The 23,317-nt window shown below is 44.8% G+C and overlaps 1 protein-coding gene and 1 long non-coding RNA gene across 8 annotated transcripts in view; one reads left to right on the top strand and one right to left on the bottom strand.

Moving 5' to 3' along the window:
- LOC130283237 (cytosolic carboxypeptidase 6-like) overlaps positions 1–23,317 on the top strand; it is a 1,802,518-nt gene that overhangs the window by 978,627 nt on the left and 800,574 nt on the right. The window lies entirely within an intron of this gene.
- Positions 11,560–23,317, bottom strand: part of LOC130283243 (uncharacterized) — a 116,846-nt gene continuing 105,088 nt past the window's right edge. Inside the window, exon 3 of the long non-coding RNA XR_008846611.1 lies at positions 11,560–11,576. This is a non-coding gene — a long non-coding RNA (uncharacterized LOC130283243). The remainder of the gene's footprint in view (positions 11,577–23,317) is intronic.

Consider the following 23,317-nt stretch of genomic DNA (forward strand, 5'->3'; position numbering starts at 1 on the left):
TTGGGGGTCTGACTATTGGGACTCCACCAACAATGGGACCCTGCCAACAATAAAAGTGTAGGCTAAGCATGTAAGGTCAAGAGAAGTAACTCTTCAGAAAATCTTATGGTAGAAAAACTATATATGGGAGTTTAGTGTCAGAAGTTCTAGTCTGTGATATGCAAAGTTAAAAAGGTACCTATAGTTTTTCTAAAGTCCTGACATGTCATAGTGGTAGACCCTCACCAATCACGATAATGAAGTGGCAGAAGCCGAGAGCTGTGCCTGTTTGTTTCTGCTCAGCTCTCAGAAAGCCGAGATTGTGGTGAATGGGTTTATAGAAAGTCTCATATGGAATGTGCTTACCTAGCTGACCAGGGCGGGTGCAAGGATTTTTGCCACCCTAGGCAAAAGCTAATTTTGCCGCCGCTTGATTCCACCCATTGGCTCCCCCCTTTGACACGCCCCACCTTACTACTGGGGAAACACACTGTAACAAACCTCCTTCCCATGTAATCTCCTTACTACTGGGGTGACACCCTATAGCAAACCTCCTTACTATTGGGGTGACACACTGTAACAAACCTCCTCCTGATGTAATTAGCTTACTACTGGGGTGACACACAGTAACAAACCTGCTCCTCATGTAATCTACTTACTACTGGGGTGAAACACATCAGGCTGGTTGAGTGAGTGGTTCAGATGCTGGATGTCTAACTTTCTTGTGGCAGGCAGAGCGGCACCCCCATTAAGAGGGTGCTCTAGACAGCTGCCTATTTTGCCTATAGGCAGAGCCGGCCCTGTGGCTGACACACAATAAAGTAATATCCTACACTATAATGTGTTCATGAGCCTAAATACTTTGCATCAAAAGACCATTATCTTCTATGTGTATACCTTTATCTGCTGTATATATAGATACAAAGCAGCCATCCCTAACCACTAAAAGAGCCAGTGTGAGGCACTGATGGGCAGGGGGGGTGCTCTCCTGATGAAGACAATGGACTATGTTTCCAATGATTGGCCAAAGGCACAATATATTTTTGTTTCATTTTAATAATAGGAGAGCAGACCTTCGCCCATGCTGTGTATCCTTTACATAGGGCAGCATGGTCTGATGACAGATCTGCTTTCTTCCAACTATTAGTGGCAGTCGCACGCCTTTCATCTTGAATCAGATTATTATTAGAAATGAGAAAAACGATTCAAAATTTTTGGGGCATAATTTCAAACAAATTGCAAGATTAGGAACTACTGTTAAAGGGAGGACTCCTTAATCCTGTACACTGAGCAGTGTGGTATACTTGCTGCTTGTGCCGAGTCCTGTCCTGTGCTCCACTCGCTGATGGTCACCACTGCTGGCACGCTGCTTCCGTACTTCTTGATCTGGCAGGTAAGACATACACACACCTACTCTAGGGTTTTTTGAGGGTCTGTGCTGACATCCCTGATATCAGTGATTACAGGTGATGTCTTCTCTATAGTGAGGAGAATACACAATTATATCAGTGATTACAGGTGACATCTTCTCTATAGTGAGGAGAATACACGATATCAGTAACTACAGGTGACGTCTTCTCTATAGTGAGGAGAATACACAATGATATCAGTGACTACAGGTGACATCTTCTCTATAGTGAGGCGAATACACAATGATATCAGTGACTACAGGTGACATCTTCTCTATAGTGAGGAGAATACACAATGATATCAGTGACTACAGGTGACGTCTTCTCTATAGTGAGGAGAATACACAATGATATCAGTGACTACAGGTGACGTCTTCTCTATAGTGAGGAGAATACACAATGATATCAGTGACTACAGGTGACGTCTTCTCTATAGTGAAGAGAATATACCATGATATCAGTGACTATAGGCGACATCCTCTCTATAGTGAGGACAATACACAATGATATCAGTGACATCTTCTCTATAGTGAGGAGAATACACAGTGAGATCAGTGATTACAGGTGACGTCTTCTCTATAGTGAGGAGAATACACAATGATATCATCAACTACAAGTGAGATCAGTGATTACAGGTGACGTCTTCTCTATAGTGAGGAGAATACACAATGATATCAGTGACTACAGGTGACGTCTTCTCTATAGTGAGGAGAATACACAATGATATCAGTCATTACAGGTGACATCTTCTCTATAGTGAGGAGAATACACAATGATATCAGTGACAACAGGTGACGTCTTCTCTATAGTGAGGAGAATACACAATGATATCAGTGTCAACAGGTGACGTCTTCTCTATAGTGAGGAGAATACACAATGATATTAGTGACTACAGGTGACATCTTCTCTATAGTGAGGAGAATACACAATGATATCAGTGACTATAGGCGACATCCTCTCTATAGTGAGGACAATACACAATGATATCAGTGACATCTTCTCTATAGTGAGGTGAATACACAGTGAGATCAGTGATTACAGGTGACGTCTTCTCTATAGTGAGGAGAATACACAATGATATCATCAACTACAAGTGAGATCAGTGATTACAGGTGACGTCTTCTCTATAGTGAGGAGAATACACAATGATATCAGTGACTACAGGTGACGTCTTCTCTATAGTGAGGAGAATACACAATGATATCAGTCATTACAGGTGACATCTTCTCTATAGTGAGGAGAATACACAATGATATCAGTGACAACAGGTGACGTCTTCTCTATAGTGAGGAGAATACACAATGATATCAGTGTCAACAGGTGACGTCTTCTCTATAGTGAGGAGAATACACAATGATATTAGTGACTACAGGTGACATCTTCTCTATAGTGAGGAGAATACACAATGATATCAGTGACTACAGGTGACGTCTTCTCTATAGTCTTCCCTTATCTTATTCAGATGGTACAGCCCGCCGAGTCCAGCTAAATCATCTCTTTGCAGAACTTGATGCCCAGATGGCTCCTCACTATGTCAGCGGAGTCTGATCCTCTCTATGAAAATGATAATTAATATAATGCTGTCAGGCACTGTATCCTCTGAATATAATACTGCCACACACTGTGCTCTCTAAATATAAACCTGGCACACACTTTATCCTCTGAATACTATCCCACACTGTACCCTTAAAATATATTATACTACTACACACTGTGCTCTCTGAATATAAACCTGGCGCACACTGTACTCTCTGAATAGAATACTACTGCACACTACGCTCTCTGAATTATGATACTACTGCACATTGTACCCTCTGAATATAATACTACCACACACTATACCCTCTGAGTATAATACTGCCACACATTGTATCCTCTGTATATACCACACACTGCACTTTCTGAATATGATACTATTACACACTGCGCCTCTGAATATAATCTTGCGATACAGTAAATCTAATATGATACACCATACCTCTGAAATGCAAAACACTGTGTGCCCCTTATATATAGTAATAATGCCTGCTGACCTGCGCCCCCTACATATAAAATATAACTATGCCAAGTGATGTCACAGTACAGCGATAAAACACCCAATGATGTCACAATACAGGAATAATACACACAGTGATCTCACAGTACAGGGATAATATACAGTGATGTCACAGTACAGGGATAATACTCACAGTGATGTCACAGTACAGGGATAATACACAGTGATGTCCCAGTACAGGAATAATACACACAGTGATGTCACAATACAGGGATAATATACACAGTGATGTCACAGTACAGGGATAATATACACAGTGATGTCACAGTACAGGGATAATACACAGTGATGTCACAGTACAGGGAAAATATACACAGTGATGTCACAATACAGGGATAATACACAGTGATGTCGCAGTACAGGGATAATACACACAGTGATGTCACAGTACAGGGATAATACACACAGTGATGTCACAGTACAGGGATAATACACAGTGATGTCACAGTACAGGGATAATACACAGTGATGTCACAGTACAGGGATAATACACAGTGATGTCACAGTACAGGGATAATACACAGTACAGGGATAATATACACAGTGATGTCACAGTACAGGGATAATACACAGTGATGTCACAGTACAGGGATAATACACACAGTGATGTCACAGTACAGGGATAATACACACAGTGATGTCACAGTACAGGGATAACACACACAGTGATGTCACAGTACAGGGATAACACACACAGTTATGTCACAGTACATGGATAATACACAGTGATGTCACAGTACAGGGGTAATACACACAGTGATGTCACAGTACAGGGATAGTACACACAGTGATGTCACAGTACAGGGATAATACACACAGTGATGTCACAGTACAGGAATAATACACAGTGATGTCACAGTACAGGGATAAAACACAGTGATGTCACAGTACAGGGATAATACACACAGTGATGTCACAGTACTGGGATAATACACAGTGATGTCACAATACAGGGATAATATACACAGTGATGTCACAGTACAGGGATAATACACACAGTGATGTCACAGTACAGGGATACTACACACAGTGATGTCACAGTACAGGGATAATACACACAGTGATGTCACAGTACAGGAATAATACACAGTGATGTCACAGTACAGGGATAAAACACAGTGATGTCACAGTACAGGGATAATACACACAGTGATGTCACAGTACAGGGATAATACACAGTGATGTCACAATACAGGGATAATATACACAGTGATGTCACAGTACAGGGATAATACACACAGTGATGTCACAGTACAGGGATACTACACACAGTGATGTCACAGTACAGGGATAATACACACAGTGATGTCACAGTACAGGGATAATACACACAGTGATGTCACAGTACAGGGATAATATATACAGTGATGTCACAGTACAGGGATAGTATACACAGTGATGTCACAGTACAGGGATAATACACACAGTGATGTCACAGTACAGGGATAATACACAGTGATGTCACAGTACAGGGATAATACACACAGTGATGTCACGGTACAGGAATAATACACACAGTGATGTCACGGTACAGGGATAATACACACAGTGATGTCACTATACAGGGATAATACACAGTACATGGATAATATACAATTATAGAACAGTACAGGGTTAGAACTGGGAGGGGGGGGGGGAGGACTGGCAGGGTCAGGGCACAGTATTTATAATATTACCTGTAACCTATAAAGCCATAACCATCTGTTCTGTTGCACTCTGGTCCTTCCTCTGACCCCAGCAGGCCTCCGTATGAGTCTGTGATCACATGACCACCAGGGGGCAGAGCTGAGGTGGAGGCTGAGATCGCTGTGTGTAGTGTTTCCCAAGTAGGTGCATACAGATATAGCAAAACTACAACTCCCAGTATGACCAGACAGCTTTTGGCTATCTGGTCATGCTGGGAGCTGTGGTTTTCAACAGCTGGAGGCACACTGCTGTACGGAGGCAGTGAAGGGGTATATATATATATATATATATATATATATATATATATATATATATATATATATATATACACACACACAGGACAAGCTTTGTATATTTGTATATTTCCCCTCCCCTGGCTCCACTCATGGCGGGAGCGGCTCAGTCCGGGGCCCGGCTGTAGGAGTCGTCTGCTGGATTCGCTTTTTATGTTTCTGGTGTCTTGTAGTTCCATGTCTGTCTTGTTGTACTATGTTTCGTGGTTGCTCCCTTTTATGTTGGTTTTTCCATCCTTAGTAATTGCCTGTATTGCCCCTGTACGTTTTCTTGCACTGTCCGTCTTTTTGTTCGAGGGAATGACCTTTCTTTTCTGATGTGTCCGATGCTGCGCTGCACTACTTTCTGTTCTATTGATTTGGATTCGTTGTGAAGGACAGACACGTGGATTGGGGTTGGGGGTTGGATGGTTGTTTTTTGTGGGTGGGGGGACCTTGTGTTTTTGGGTGGGGGGGGACCTTTTGTTTTTGTATGTTGTTTGTTTTATGCAAAACTGTTAAAATAAAAATTTCTGATAAAAAAAAAAAAAAAAAAGTACATGAGGAGGGGGCTTGTTACAGTGTGTCACCCCAGTAGTAAGGTGGAACGTGTCAAAGGGCGGGCCAATGGGCAGAGTCAAGGGGGCGGCAACATTTGCTTTTGCCTAGGGGACAAAAATCCTTGCACCAGTCCTGCCCACAATCAGACATAGGTTTGGTCTTTCTCAGTGGTATTACCGTATTTTTCGCCGTATAAAACGCACTTTTTCTTCCCCTAAACTGGGAGGAAAAAGTCGGTGCGTCTTAAACGGCGAATACACCCCTATCGCGGCGGTCCCTGCGGCCATCAACGTCTGGGACCTGCGGCTAATACAGGACATCACCGATCGCAGTGATGCCCTCTATTAACCCTTCAGACGCGGCGATCAAAGCTGACCGCCGCGTCTGAAGGGAAAGTGACACTAACCCGGCTGTTCAGGACCGCCGCGATTTCAACGCGGCGGTCCCGAACAGCCCGACTGAATAGCCGGGTTAGTGCCTACAGGACACCGGGAGGGACCTTAGTTGCCTCCTCGGTATCTTCTCTGTTCAGGGATCCCCTGTATGGCCGGCGCTCTCCTTCCTCATCATCACGTCGTAGCATACGTGCGTCGGCGTGCGTAACGACGTGATGGCGGCGACGGAGAGCGAGGATACCCGGCCGGCAGCAGAGACGTTCCGGAGCGACGGGGACACGGCGACAGCGATGGAGCGACATCCAGGGCAGCGGTGACGGGTCCGGAGCGGCGGAGACACGTGAGTATTACCTCCTATGCAGTGGTCTTCAATCTGCGGACCTCCAGATGTTACAAAACTACAACTCCCAGCATGCCCGGACAGCCAACGGCTGTCCGGGCATGCTGGGAGTTGTAGTTTTGCAACATCCGGAGGTGCGCAGGTTGAAAACCACTATTGGGTTCAAAATCTTTATTTTTTTAGATTTTGCACCTATAAATTGGGTGCGTCTTATACGCCGGTGCGTCCTATAGGGCGAAAAATACGGTATACCTTGCTATGTCTAATCTCGAAAATACTGCGCAAAGACAGCGAAAGACAGCGAAATCGCAGGCATGCCTCGCTTCCTTTATTTCAGCACAGACAATGGCGCGCCTCACGCTATGTAATAGGATGATACCCGTAATGAACGGTGCCGATAACATCGCACATCACTTTGAATTTCAACTAAACATTCTTACAATGCCGTTCCTGTGAAATCCCTCTGCATTTTGCTGCTAGACGGAGACTATTTAAAATGATAAAAGATAATTATATCACATCCCTGTCTGCACCTCTGCGGCTGATTGTGTGGTGACAGGCTCTGTCAAAACGGTAAAAAAAAAAAAGCAAAGACGGAGCAGTCAGAACATGTGTTACTGCATAAAGAAGACGGAAGGGAGCTAGATTCAACCCCCACCCTCCCTTTCCCAACCTTCCATTGTCACAGTGCATTATGGGTTTGCATGTTTCATGTTTCTGATTGTGGGGATCATATCAGACAATATACAGCAGTGTTTCTTAACCAGGGTGCCTCCAGCTGTTGCAAAACTACAACTCCCAGCATGCCCGGACAGCCAACGGCTGGGAGTGCTGGGAGTTGTAGTTTTGCAACAGCTGGAGGCACCCTGGTTGGAAAAACTGGTCTGACCTATAAAGGAACCTTGAAACAAGACTGGGGATTTGGAGCTGAACCAGAATCTCCTTCAAAAAGAAGAAGAGCTATCCGGACATGTTGGGTGTCCAGGCATACCGGGTGTTGCAACAGATGGAGGCACCCTGGTTGGGAAACACTGGTCTTACCTATAAAAGAGCCTTGAGACATGACTGGGGATTCGAAGCTGAACCAGAATCTCCCCCAAAAAGAAGAGCTGTCTGGACATGTTGGGTGTCAAGACATACCGGGAGTTGTAGTTTTGCAACAGATGGAGGCAGCCTGGTTGGGAAACACTGGTCTGACTTATAAAAGGGCCTTGAAACATGACTAGGGATTCAGAGCCAAACCAGAATCTCCTTCACAAAAGAAGAAGAGCTATCCGGACATGTTGGGTGTCCAGGCATACCGGGAGTTGTAGTTTTGCAACAGATGGAGGCACCCTGGTTGGTAAACACTGGTCTGACCTATCAAAGAGCCTTGAAACATGACTGGGGATTCAGAGCCAAACCAGAATCTCCTCCACAAAAGAAGAAGAGCTATCCGGACATGTTGGGTGTCCAGGCATACCGGGAATTGTAGTTTTGCAACAGATGGAGGCACCCTGGTTGGGAAACACTGGTCTGACCTATAAAAGAGCCTTGAGACATGACTGGGGATTCGAAGCTGAACCAGAATCTCCACCAAAAAGAAGAGCTGCCCAGACATGTTGGGTGTCCAGGCATACCGGGAGCTGTAGTTTTGCAACAGATGGAGGCACTCTGGTGGGGAAACACTGGTCTGACTTATAAAAGAGCCTTGAAACATGACGAGGGATTCAGAGCCAAACCAGAATCTCCTCCACAAAACAAGAAGAGATTTCCGGACATGTTGGGTGTCCAAGCATCCCGGTAGCTGTAGTTTTGCAACAGATGGAGGTACTCTGGTTGGGAAACACTGGTCTCACCTATAAAATAGCCTTAAAATATGGCTGGGGATTTGGAGCCAAACTGAAATCTCCTCCAAAAAGAAGAAGAGCTGTCCGGGCATGTCGTGTGTCCAGGCATGCCGGGAGTTGTAGTTTTGCAAAATATGGAGGCAGCCGGTATGAGAAACACTGGGCTGACCTATAAAAGAGCCTTGAAATATGACTGGGGATTCAGAGCCAAACCAGAATCTCCTCCACAAAAGAAGAGCTGTCCGGGATTTTTAGGTGTCCAGACATGCCGGAATTTGTAGTTTTGCAACAGCTGGAGGCACTCTGGTTGGGAAACACTGGTTTTGCCTATAAAAGAGCCTTGAGACATGACTGGGGATTCGGATCTGAACCAGAATCTCCTCCAAAAAGAAGAGCTGTCCGGACATGTTGGGTGTCCAGGCATGCGGGGTGTTGTAGTTTTGCAAAAGATGGAGGCACCCGGTATGAGAAACACTGGGCTGACCTATAAAAGAGCCTTGAAATATGACTGGGGATTCAGAGCCGAGCCAGACTCTCCTCCAAAAAGATGAAGAGCTGTCCGGACATGTTGGGTGTCCAGGTATGCTGGTTGTTTTGCAACAGCTGAAAGCACCCTGGTTGAGAAACACTGATCTAGTGTACTCACCATTCGAGGCTTAATGGCTCCCCATGACTAAGGTATACAAAAAGGCTATAATAAAAATAACTTTACAGCACATCCCCTCCTTTATCCTTACATACAGTATTCAGATATAAATTACTTCGCCATGTCGTGCATTACAAACCCGTATTCGTGATTCTACCGGCTGCCACTGAAATCAGCAAGTCCATTGTCAGACATACCCCTAAAGGCTTAGCCGATCTTCTCTAATCCAGTTGGACAGTTCATTTTCCCGATATCAGATTACTGTACAGTTTCTGTTGTAAAAGACTGCACTTCTCTGAATGAAAATAACCACAACAAGCTCTGTACGGATGTGCACTCCGGAAGATTTCAGCTCTAAAGGCTGCTTAATCGTTAATGCAGGTTTTCTTAAAATACAGGCAATCTGTACGAGATAAATAAAGCAATGCATGATTAAAATGATGCATGTAAACGAAAATCGCATTTGAAGGAGTTGTCCGGCGAAAGAAACGACCTGTGTATGGTGTCAAAAAGTATAAAAAAGCAACTTACTACTTTAATGTTATTAGCCATAGTTCACAGATTTTCCATATCAGCAGTGATCTCTACCTTGTAGCTGTGACATCACATTACACTCTCTGAAAGCAGAGCTCCTATCCCTTCACCTCCTGTCTGCTCAGGACAAGACCATTGATGTGAAGAGGAGAAGCTCATATTACTGCTCATTAGAATTGAAGGCAGAGGGAAACCTTCCTCAGTCATAGTCACTGCTGTCATATCTGAGAGACTTCTTGCTGTCTCAAAACCTAATGAGCAGTAATATAAGCTCTCCTCTTCACATCACTGGTCTTGTCCTGAGCAGACAGGAGGTGAAGGGACAGAGCAGGCTGCAATCAGAGATTGTGACGTGATGAGGTGAAGTAGAAGGTCACTTACGGGTTGTGAATTAAAGGAGACTGGTCGCAAGGTCACTGTTGAGCAACATTAACAAACTGGGAAGTTTGTTCCGAAAATTGTTTTATCACTCAAGCTCAATCTTTTGGGTTGTAACTGTTAAAGGGGTTATCCAGGAAAAAAACACTTTTTTTGTATATATCAACTTTAAATTACTTCATTGCGTTGTTCTTATCTGCCCAAGTGCTCTCTGATGACACCTGTCTCGGGAACTGTCCAGAGTAGAAGCAAATCCCCATAGCAAACCTCTTCTACTCTGTGCAGTTCCTGAGACAAGCAAAGATGTCAGCAAAGAGCACTGTTGTCAGACAGAAAATAACAACTCAACTTCAGCAACTGATAATTATTGGAAGGATTAAGATTTTTTAATAAAAGTAATTTACAAATCTGTTTAACTTTCTGGAGCCAGTTGATATATTAAAAAAAAAAAGTTTTTTTCCCGGAATACCCCTTTAAGCTTTCGTGCCAATTAAAGGTTCTGAAACTATTAAACCTACTGGGAAAGCAAACAAAGTGAAAGCCAGCTCACCCCGCCCCGGACAGTAGAGCACGGATCCAGGTTCTGGACGGCACCAGCCAATAGCAAGGAAATGAAGGAGATCGGATCCAGCTCAATGCAGATAAAATCAGGTTTAATCCATAGGACAAGGAAGGAACAAGTAACGCGTTTCAAGCGCTGTAAGCGCTCTTAGTCATACATGACTCTTAGTCATACATGACTAAGAGCGCTTACAGCGCTTGAAACGCGTTACTTGTTCCTTCCTTGTCCTATGGATTAAACCTGATTTTATCTGCATTGAGCTGGATCCGATCTCCTTCATTCCCTATTAAACCTACTGTACTGTTTGTCAAAAAGTAAATACATTTGTGCTTTCAGACATATATACATTATATTATGAACCTTTGAAGCGATTTTGTTTAACATCTTCAGCTTCTTGTTTTTTGGGGCTTCTAAAACAAACATTTACATATTTGAATTTTTTTTAGCAATTTTTACTGGTGTTTTTAGCAGTATTTTTTTTTATTTTTCATGTCTTTAAATTGTTTTTTTTTATTTGTATCTGAGGTACCGGTAAATTTTCCCCAAAAACAATCTTTTTAATCAAGTAAATTAATGTGAAAACAAAATGTCAACATCAATACATCAATGTGCTGTTTTTATTAGGTTGTTTTGATGGGCAACATGTGAACTTTCTATAGCCGGGAACACAGTTTGGGAGTATTTTTTTTATTCTTTTACAAATTTTTATGTTTTTACTAAATTTCATGTTTTTTTGTTTTTTTACACAATATTACTCCCCCCCCCCCCCCCCCCAGGCGATCATACTAGTCCTGTGGGTAATATTCAAGCTTAAAAATGTATCGTGTAGTTTTGTGCTGTAACTGGAACATCTCCATAGAAGCCGTAATTACAGCTAAAGACGGTCCCCAGTGGTGACAATACTCCGAGGATCAGCTGTGACCCAGCAGCTGAAAAGTAATCAAGAAATAGAGAATATTAACATTTCCTGCAGTTTCTTTGTCAACCTGGCGGCAGAATATAGACCAGTGTTTCCTAACCCGTAAGCCCAAAAGTAACCATTGGATTGGTAGACATTACTGTACTTTTAAATAGAGATCTGTGAATCTTTAACCCAGTGTTTTCCAACCAGGATGCCTCCAGCTGTTGCAAAACTACAACTACAACAAGTTGTGCAACAGCTGGAGGCACACTTGTTGGGAAACACTATGGATAGTTTCATATTGGCCTGTAGACTGATGTTAGATGCTGGATGGATGGACAGCACAGCGCCACCAAGGGCAGGGCCAATCCTAGGCTGGTACATTAGGGTCCTCCGTGCCAAGGTGCTCAGGAAGCAGGGGGAAAAAGAGGGCAAAGAGTGGGCGCTTATAAAGGACCAGAGCACAGTAAGGACAAAGATGAGCAGCAATGGAGACAAGAAAGTATTTTCTTTTCTCACATAGGGACCTGTATTATATGGGGGCAGAGGGAGGTGGGTTACTATATGGAGGCAGAGGTGCCCTGTACTATATGGGGGTAGAGAGGTCTATACTATATGGAGGCAAAAGTGCCCTGTACTATATGGGGGTAGAAAGGTCTATACTTTATGGAGGCAGAGGAACCTGTACTATATGGAGGCAGAGGTGCCCTGTACTCTATGGGGGTAGAGAGGTCTATACTATATGGAGGCAAAAGTGCCCTGTACTATATGGGGGTAGAAAGGTCTATACTTTATGGAGGCAGAGGAGCCTGTACTATATGGGGGAAGAGGGAGGTGGGTTACTATATGGAGGCAGAGGTGCCCTGTACTATATGGGGGTAGAGGTGCCCTGTATTATATGGGGGTAGAGAGGTCCATACTATATGGGGGTAGAAAGGTCTATACTTTATGGAGGCAGAGGAGCCTGTACTATATGGGGGAAGAGGGGGGGGGGTGCTGTATGGAGGCAGAGGGGGCCCTGTTTAAATGGGGATAGAGACAGGGCCGTCTTTAATTTTGATTGAGGGCAGAGGGGCCTGTAATATATGAAGGCAGAGGGGGCCAGTACTAAATGAGGGCAGAGGGGGCCATTGCTATATGGAGGCAGAGGGGACCTGTACTATATGGGGGCAGAAGGGACCTGTACTATATGGAGGCAGAGGGGACCTGTACTATATGGGTGCAGAAGGGACCTGTACTATATGGGGGCAGAGAGGCCTGTACTATATGGAGGCAGAGGGGACCTGTACTATATGGAGGCAGAGGGGACCTGTACTATATGGGAGCAGAGGGGACCTGTACTATATGGGAGCAGAGGGGACCTGTACTATATGGGAGCAGAGGGGACCTGTACTATATGGGAGCAGAGGGGACCTGTACTATATGGGGGCAGAGGGGACCTGTACTATATGGGGCAGAGGGGACCTGTACTATATGGGGGCAGAAGGGACCTGTAATATATGGTACCAGAGGGGACCTGTACTATATGGTACCAGAGGGGACCTGTACTATATGGGGGCAGAGGGGACCTGTACTATATGGGGGCAGAGGGGACCTGTACTATATGGGGGCAGAGGGGACCTGTACTATATGGGGGCAGAGGGGACCTGTACTATATGGGGCAGAGGGGACCTGTACTATATGGGGGCAGAAGGGACCTGTACTATATGGTACCAGAGGGGACCTGTACTATATGGGGGCAGAGGGGACCTGTACTATATGGGGCAGAGGGGACCTGTACTATATGGGGGCAGAAGGGACCTGGAATATATGGTACCAGAGGGGACCTGTACTATATGGTACCAGAGGGGACCTGTACTATATGGTACCAGAAGGGACCTGTACTATATGGGGGCAGAGGGGACCTGTACTATATGGGGGCAGAGGGGACCTGTACTATATGGGGGCAGAGGGGACCTGTACTATATGGGGCAGAGGGGACCTGTACTATATGGGGGCAGAAAGGACCTGTACTATATGGTACCAGAGGGGACCTGTACTATATGGTACCAGAGGGGACCTTTACTATATGGAGGCAGAGGGGACCTGTACTATATGGGGGCAGAGAGGCCCGTACTATATGGGGGCAGAGGGGACCTGTACTATATGGGAGCAGAGGGGACCTGTACTGTATGGGGGCAGAGGGGACCTGTACTATATGGGGGCAGAGGGGACTTGTACTATATGGGGGCAGAGGGGACCTGTACTATATGGGGGTAGAGGGGACCTGTACTATATGGAGGCAGAGGGGAAGTGTAATATATTGAGGCAGAGGGGGCCTGTACTGTATTTGTTGGTAGAGTGGACCTGTATAACACAATACAACAATTTGTTGTAGAGCCTTGTAAAAATGCTGATATGTTTAGAAAATTATGAACCACAATATTTTTGGAACCACTGTTTTAGGGGAATTACCCCCACATCATAGTCTGTTCTCTATCTATTTTTTTTTTTATCATGGGCTATTTTTTTTTTTTTTTTTACTACACAAGTTTACATATTAAGTTTTCATCTGGCATCACCATGACTACGTCCCCAAAGACAACAGTAACAACAAAATGACAATTCGAATTGTATCACCCATAGAAGAGGCCGAGAACAAGCTTTGCAGCCATGATTTTTAAATTCTTTCTAGGCCACAATCTAATACAATGACAGGTTCACCCGTTTTATTTGTGTCCAATTCCCTTTTGTAGTAGGACGCATTAAAGTGACTGTACTAAATAAAACAAGAATATAATTACAAATGTCTTTAAAGAAAAAAAAAATCTTTGATTATCAGCGAACTGCGGTATTTCATCCTTTCAAAGGCTTCCATTAAACTGATGCAGTTTCTTGCTTGATGTATCGGATCCCAGGGGAAATCAACTTGCTGTGCAAAGCGTTTCATTTGGGTTTTCTGACTTAACTTTCTGCCACATAGTAACAACAACTTTTGTAGCACTGCAGGCAGAATGTCTCTGGCTCTCTATGTAATCTACATCAATGCTGAGCTACTATGACGACCTTAGGCTCCGGTATAATCACTCTGGGATGTACAATCCAAGACAGAGGCGGAACTTCCCGGGCCACAATGCAAAATATCAGAGCCCCCAGCTACCTTGTGCCATTTATAACACCAGTTTCCTTGTACCTGTCATTTGTTCATTGGGCCCTAATATACCTATATGCCTCTGACCCAAGGGCGTAAAAATGTTTGCACCATAGAGGTCAAACCCATCAACTAGTATGGCTTATATAGGCAGCACTGTCTTAGAGACATATCACCTTTTTTAATCAGTTGGAGTGTTTAAAGGGGTTCTCCAGTGCTTAGACATCTTATCCCCTATCCATAGGATAGGGGATAAGATGCCTGATCGCGGGGGTCCCGCCGCTGGGGACCCCCGTGATATTGCACGCAGCACCCCAGTTAAAATCAGTCCCCGGAGCATGTTCGCTCCGGGTCTGATTACCGGCGACCACGGGGCCGTCGGCGTGTGACGTCACGCCTCCGTCCCGTGTGACGTCACGCTCCGCCCCTCAATGCAAGCCTATGGGAGGGGCGTGACATCTGTCACGCCCCCTCCCATAGGCTTGCATTGAGGGGCGGAGCGTGATATCACACAGGGAAGGAGGCGTGACATTACCCGTGTGACGTCACGCTCTGCCCCCTCCCATATGTTCGCATGTTCGCTCCAGGTCTGATTACCACGTCACGCCTCCGCTCCCGTGTGACGTCACGCTCCGCCCCTCAATGCAAGCCTATGGGAGGGGGCGTGACAGCCTCCCATAGGCTTGCATTGAGGGGCGGAGCATGACGTCACACGGGGGGCGGAGGCGTGACATCACCCGTATGACATCACGCTCCGCCCCCTCCCATAGGCTTGCATTGAGGGGCGGAGCGTGATGTCACACAGGGGCGGAGGCGTGACGTCACACGCCGACGGCCCCATGGTCGCCAGTAATCAGACCCGGAGCGAACATGCTCCAGGGATTGATTTTAACTGGGGTGCTGCATGCAAGATCACGGGGGTCCCCAGTGGGATAGGGGATAAGATGTCTAAGCGCCGGAGTACCCCTTTAAACCCCGACAGGCTATTAGAAGGAGCCGGGACGTGGACGACTCATAATGTAAGTCTATGGGACTGTCCAGGTCTCATAGACACAACGCAGATAGAGAAGTATGTGACAGTGGGGGAGATTTATCAAAACCTGTGCAAAGGAATCAGATCGCTCCTTTCATTTTGCAGAGGCCTTGTTAAAAATGAAAGAAGCGATCTGATTGGTTGCTATGGGCAAATGGTAAACTTTTCCTTTGCACAGGTTTTGATAAATCTCCCCCTATGTGTTTATCTCTCTGCTCATTCTTTTCATCAGTTGGAGTCTGAACACTTCCTTACCGATCACGAGTAGTGTTGAGCGGCATAGGCCATATTCGAATTCGCGATATTTAGCGAATATATGGACGAATATTCGTCATATATTCGCTAAATTCGCATATTCGTAATATTCGCGTTTTATTTTCACATATGCGAAAAGTAGCGTAAACCATAATTAGCATAAGCAAAAATCCGCACACTCGAAAACTAGCAAATGCGAAAATTAAAGTAAACAATAATTCACATATGCGAAAATTTGCATAACCTTAAATTCACATATACGAAAATTAACATACCCTAAATTCGCATATGCGAAAAGTAGCATAAACAAAAATTTGCATATACAAAAAAATTTGCAAATATGAAAATTACCATTGGTCAAAATTCGTATATGCGAACATTTCACACATGCGAAATTTACATACCCTTAAAATTCGCATGTGCGAAAATTAACGCATGCGAAAATTTACATAAACCAAAATTCGCACGCCAGTCTCACACAGTAGTATTAGAACCTTCTTTACACCACACAAGCTGGAAGCAGAGAGGGATGATCACTGTGATGTTTACTGTGAAAAAAAAAAAAAATAGAATAAAAAAAAAAAAAAAAAGAATATTCGTCATTACGAATAAATAGTGCTATATTCGAGAATATTCGCGAATTCGCGAATAAAATTCGCATTGCGAATATTCGCGAGCAACACTAATCACGAGCAGGTATTAGTGCATGCTTAGCGCATTCTCTTCCAGCTCCAAGTCACATGACCTGGACCGATCTATAATGTAAGTCTATGGGACCATCCAGGTCTCAGAGACACATAGCAGGGATAGAAACACATGGCCATGTGCTTCTCTCCCTACTTGTTATCTTCATTGGCCCCTAGGACGTGTCAAAAGTTTTAAGATCCTACTGACAAAATCCTTTTGCAGAATGTTTCATTTTTTGCGAACATAAACAAATAGTTTTAAAGGGGTAATCTGGCCAAAGACATCTTATGCCCTATTTACAGGCGGGGCTGCGTCTCCAGTCTCGGAAAGCTCTTTGTTTCCAGGATTGTAGACGTGAAGCAACGCCACGCCCTCTCGTGACGTCATGCAACACCGCCTCCATTCATGTCTATGGAAGGGGGCGTGATGGCCGTCACACCACACCCCCTCCATAACAGCACAAGGGGCGTGGTGTTAAGTCTCCAGTCCCTATGTGGTGGCCCAGTACAGGGTGGTGTTGCCCTGTACCTTTCCTGCCCTGTCCGGCAGTGTCCCTCAGTGTTTACCCATTTGTACATATGTTTTTTATTATAAGATGTGTTATACCTTTAATGAAATGTACCATGTGATTGTTACCCAGGAGGTATCAGTGATCAGCTGATCACAAGGGTGACCTATGGGCTCCCTGCTAGTCTCCCCCATATAAGCCCTGGGTGGAGCTTCTCTCTCTTGTTGCTGAGGTCCAGTTCAGTCAAGCTGTCTTAGTGTGTGTGTCCTGAGCATTGGAGGCCTCAAGCCCAGTCTGCAGCCACAAGTCAAGTGCAAGTAAGCTAAACCTGCAATAATTGTCAGTCACCAGTCAAGTCGTCTGTCTAGTCAACGTGCACTAAAATACCCAGTCCTACTACAAGTCCCAGAGCCTACAAGGTCTCTGAGTCACTGGTCACCTCCTTGGGCCCTGTCTGTGCTGTATACACTTTACCAACTGTCTACCCTCAGTAAAGCTACCGTTGTCCCTAACTTGGCGATGGAGTCTTTATTGCCCCCGTGCCTAGCCCAGGATCCAGCAGTATACCTTCGGGTGGTTATAGGCTAAACCATGCCCTGGCGTCACAAATACAAGGGGTTAATACCATCTGCCCCTAGGATAACAACATCTGCCCTGCACCCCACACACCACCATACCAGATCAGAAACAAAGAGCTTTCCGAGACTGGAGACGCAGGTCCGCATAGAATGAGGGTGCTGCTCTTTGGCTGGATAACTCCTTTAAGAATTGACAATTTGGTCTTCAACTCTATTATTTCAAAACCAAAAAAATCTTTTAACCAATGTTCTTAATAAAACCCACAAAGGCAGGACAAATTCTTAGTATTTAAAAAAAAAAAAAAAAAAAAAAAAAACCCTAGTAAATGAAATTAATGACGATTAAGCGAGGGGGTTAATATCTGCAGCTATGATATTTTACTGACTGGTTTCAACTTGGTAACAACTCAGTTCAATCATCCATTTAAGGGCCATTACCAGTCAGATTAGGCAGAGCAATGAAGTGCCAAGACGGGACCTGATGGGAATATAAATATGCCCTGTATGATATATGCTACTGGTGGCATACATCATAATTCAGTCCTCGTGTTCCCGGCTTCTCTTTCACTCGCTTTCTAATTTCTCAAGTCTTCAAACAACATTACAAAGATTAGAGCAGTATCAATGGAGACAATACCATGAAAGGAGAGTTTAATTCGGAGTCTTCTTTATGCTAGTGGTACCCAACCTGTGTTCTATTGCTGCTGCAAAACTACAACTCCCATCAAAGCCCTGATAGCCTTGGGATGCCTGGGGATGCTTGGAGTTATAGTTTAGCTTTATGTCACTTTTACTATGTTTAACTTGGTGAATCTGGTCAAGAATCCTGACCTGGTTCGAATGGTATTTCTGAGAGCTGCACCATTTGTAAATTCTGGATTAACTTTATGTAACATCTTTAACAGGGGTCTTTAACCACCCATTTTCTAGTTGTTCCAAAACTACAACGTTTAGTACAGGCTGACATGGTAGGCAGTGTAGTTTTTCAGTATCAGTAAAATCGCAGCTTGAAGACCACTGTTACATGGCACAATTCTATGTGGAAACTGCACTTGAATGTTGTATGTGGATAGGTCTCATGAGTTAAAGTTATATCATAAATTAGTACTCAGTGATGCCCGGTCTTCCTACCTTAACCTTGAAGGAGGGAAAAGGTAACAATGATGCTCTCCTCCATATTTTCGTACGAGACCTTGATGATTTAGACATTGCTGTACTTGCATTTGAATGAAGATCTTAGTCAAGTAATAAAACCAATGTAAAAAATTTGTACTGAAAATTGCAACGAGAGTGATAGATATTAGTGAATTCAATTCCATATGTATATGTTTATATCTCAATTACTCATATACCAACCTCATATCCGTCCTCATATACCAACCTTACATCCTGTCCTAATATCCGATCCTCATCTCACGACTAGTGTTGCTCGCGAATATTCGCAATTCGAATTTTATTCGCGAATATCGCATATTCGCGAATTCGCGAATATTAGCGAATATAGCGCTATATATTCGTAATTAAGAATATTCGTGTTTTTTTTTTTTTTTTCACAGTACACATCACAGTGATCACCCCTCTCTGCTTCCAGCTTGTGTGGTGTAAAGAAGGCTCTAATACTACTGTGTGAGACCGGTGTGCGAATGTTCGCATATGCGAAAATCTGCATATGCAAATGTTCACATATGCGAATTTTCGCTTATGCTAATTTTTGCATATGCAAATTTTCGTATATGTTAATTTTCGCAGAAGCGAATATTCGCATATGCGAAAATAAAACAAGAATATTACGAATATGCGAATATTCGCGGATATGACTAATATTCGTCCATATATTCGCGAATATTCGCGAATTTGAATATGGCCTATGCCGCTCAACACTACTCACGACCTCATATCCCGTCCTCATATCCATATTCATATACAGACCTCATATTTTGTCCTCATATCTCAACCTCATATTCTGTTCCTTCCACTAACTATTCTGTGCATCTGCCTGCTGGACAAGTGCAGCCCCAGAGCAATGTGATCAGATGTACCAGAGGTTCCATAGATGAAGGTGGTCTTCTCCCAATCCTCCACGGCCAGGGACACTGGCCAATACCTGCTGGTTAAGTCCAGGGTGAAGAAGTAAGCAGCCAACCCGAGGGCTGTGATTTACTCCTCGATCCTTGGCAAAGGATAAGCATCTTTATGTGTGACATTGTTCAGTTTCCTGTAATCAATACAGAAACGAGTGGTTCCGTCTTTCTTCTTGACCAAGTGGCGCCGCCCAGGGGCTCTGACATTCTTGAATCACGTCTGCCTCCTTCATGTCGGCCAGCATCTTCTTGACAGTCTGATACATGCCTGGTGCGATTGGACGGTGTCTTTTTTTGATAGGTGGGCTATCACCTGTGAGGATTCAGTGCTGGATCATTTAAGTATGCCCAAAGTCTGTGGGGTGCTTGCTGAAAGTCTCATGGTACCTCTTGGCGACATTGGTGATTCCATTGACTTGGTCCCTTGGAGTAGTGTCGTCTTCAACCTGGAGTTGCCTTCGGCCACTTGAGCTGCATGCTGTCGAGCCACTAGACGTTCTGTCACAATGTCCTTTGACTCTAGAGGGTACAGCTGGGCTACAGGAGTGTATTAGCAAGACAGTAGCAGAATTAGACAGGTTTACTATCCACACCGGGACTCTCCCGTTGGTGACAGTGACAAGGCTTCTCGCAGCTTGAATAAGAGGATGATCTTCCAATTGCATAGGTTCCAGCAGGGCTTTATAGTCCCTATTCTTGACTTTGGGATGTGCATGACACCAGATGATGGTTTCCGTGTTGTGTTGTAAGGTTACCGACCTGATGTCTTGAACTCGTACTCTGCAGATTTCACCTTGCTTGTTGGCAAACTTCTGCTCTGCCTGCAGAACTTTCAAGTGGTGCTGCACAGCCTGCTGGCCTGAAGGAGACAAATGGGGAAGAGAGGCATGCAAGGCATCTAATATTTTAGCAAAAAAATTTTTTCATAATGTTCATCCCCAATATAAACTCTGCAGACCCCTTATCTGTCACAATAATTACAATCACTCCCTGCCCGGTAAGCACATGCTTTCCCAACTGAATAGTTGGCTCCCAGTATCCATGTCTGAGGACTGGTTGCCCATTACCCGCTACTACTCGGAAGTTAACATCATCAGGCTCACACAATAAACTAGCATCCCAATGCCGATAGAAAACACTTTTAGGTATAGTAGACCCTTGTGACCCTGTATCTATCAACGCCTCCAACGATACACCTTCTACAACAATTTTTACATAGGGGCAGAAGGCGACATAAAGTGAGGGTCCTGACTTAGGTCATTCAAGGATTGGACCTGATGACTGTTTTCCTGAAGGCCGGTCTTCGACCTCAGGGGAAATCGGTTTAAATCCCAGCACTGCATTTTGCATTGTCCTGATTTGTTACAATAAGTGCAAAAGGGCCTTTGAGTTCCAGAGGGTCTATTGGTTGGAGGATTGTGGTAATTGTAATTGTGGGGGGTAGGAGCAGGGGCAGGTTTTCTAGGCAAGGGCGGTTCACGGTCAGAGGGAGCAGGCCGGGTGGCCTGCTCCTTTACAGCCTTGGTCAGTTGTTCAATGTCCTGCCTAACAGTCTGTAAGTCTGAGGCTGCAGCAACTGGCAAAGTAGATGACACTGGGGCGGGGACAGGTGACGGTGGTGGTATATGTCTGGCTACCACCCCTAGTGGCTCTTGAATGTGTGTGAGGGGTGCACAAATTTCCTCTAACTCAGTCCCGGACTCAATCACTTTAATTTGTTGGTTTTGGAACGCTAAAATTCTCAGCTGGGCTATGTCCCACTTATTACGTGCTCCATCAATAAATCTGTCCATTAACACCTTGTTGCACTGCTCGGGAGTTATATCATCTAATTTTTGGACAGTTTCTAGGGCATTCTGCCGGGCTACCGCATACACTCTCAAGGTGTCACCTGGCTTTTGTCGCCTTTCATACAGCTGGAGACATACCTCTGACGGAGAGTGTGACTCAAATACCTGGTACAGTCCTACAAAGATCTGCTCTACAGTCGCCTTCTCTGAGGCTGGCCAGGTGCAGACTTCCTCTAAATGCTGCTCCTGTTAGCAATTGCACCTATTGGTTAGGAGGGAAAGAGTAAAAGACAAACAAACTCTGGATCCTCTATTTGAAATCCCTCAAGGTAAAGGGGTCTCCATTGAAGGTAGGGAGGACAGGGTTCCCCATGAATACCAGTGCACCACTGTTGATACTGACTGCAGGCAGGGCTGGCAAGATGCTTGCTGCTGGGGCAGGTGATGACCTCGCTGCTGGAGATGAAGGGGCGCTGTCACCTGGTTGATCTGGAGAGCTGTGTTCTGACATCCTGTTGAATTTTGAGTGCATTGTCGCTTTAAGGGAAATAAATAAGGTGCATTCTCCTTTAAGATGCTTACTGTAGCACAGTAGTGGCTTTGACTTGACTGATGGGGGTACTGTAATGGATGCTCCCCCTCCATTTTACAGGCACCCGGTTGTAATTCGTCTTGCGACCAGACTTGCGGGCACTAACAGGTTAATACTGATAGCTACTGGCACCGGAGACTTGATACTGGCAATCATTGGTGTTTGCAGAGTCTGCACTGCAGCGGGTTCTTGACAGATAACAACAGAGACGAGCGCAGCAGCCGGAGCTTCCAATATGGATGCGCCCAGGTAACTTCCTGTTTTGGTCCGATCAGAAAAATCTTCCCCTGTGCAACAGAGGGCGGCTCTTTGGTTCCTCCTCGCAACACTGAAGTCAGCGCTGGGGACTAACGGGGTGGACCTGCGACCGCTTGCGTGCAGGAAATACCGTCCCTTTCAGGTACCACTTCTATACAGTTCACACAGTTCACAGTAGCAGATAACAATCTTTTCTTTACCTCCCCCTCTATTTCACAAGCCCCTCGGGTAAAACACTTTTCACTGGTAAAGTTTCGTACACTTTCTGGTGCAAACTTCATTCGCATTGGCATGCAATTTTCTGACAACACTGGACACAGTTCAGACTGGGCAAAGACTTCAGGCATAAGGCGCACACCCGTTTCCTGTTCGTAGGACGCCAAAAGTTGTTGTAGAGGGTGTGATGCAAAGGGCAGATGAAATTACCCTAGGGAAACATGGCATTAACCCCTTGTATTTGTGACACCAGGGCGTGGTTTATCCTCAATACCACCCAGAGGATCCTGGGCTAGGCTCGGGGCAATAATGACTCAGACGCAAAGTTACGGCCAGCGGTAGCTTTACTGAGGTTAGACAGGTGGAAAAGTCTATACAGTACAGTTCAGCCAGGGCCCACAGAGGTGACCAGTGACTTCAGAGACCTTAAAGGGGTTCTCCACCATAAGGTGATTTTAGTACGTACCTGGCAGACAGTAATGGACATGCTTAGGAAGGATCTGTGCTTGTCTTGGGGCTAAATGGCTATGTCATGAGATTACCATAACACTGTGGCTAGCTTTTTGTGAACTTGTATTTCCTGTTTGACTTATTATTTTTTTTTTTACTACAAATCCCACAATGCCATTTTCCTCCCTCTC

The sequence above is a fragment of the Hyla sarda genome, chromosome 7 (assembly GCF_029499605.1).
Source record: "Hyla sarda isolate aHylSar1 chromosome 7, aHylSar1.hap1, whole genome shotgun sequence".
NCBI lineage: Eukaryota > Metazoa > Chordata > Amphibia > Anura > Hylidae > Hyla > Hyla sarda.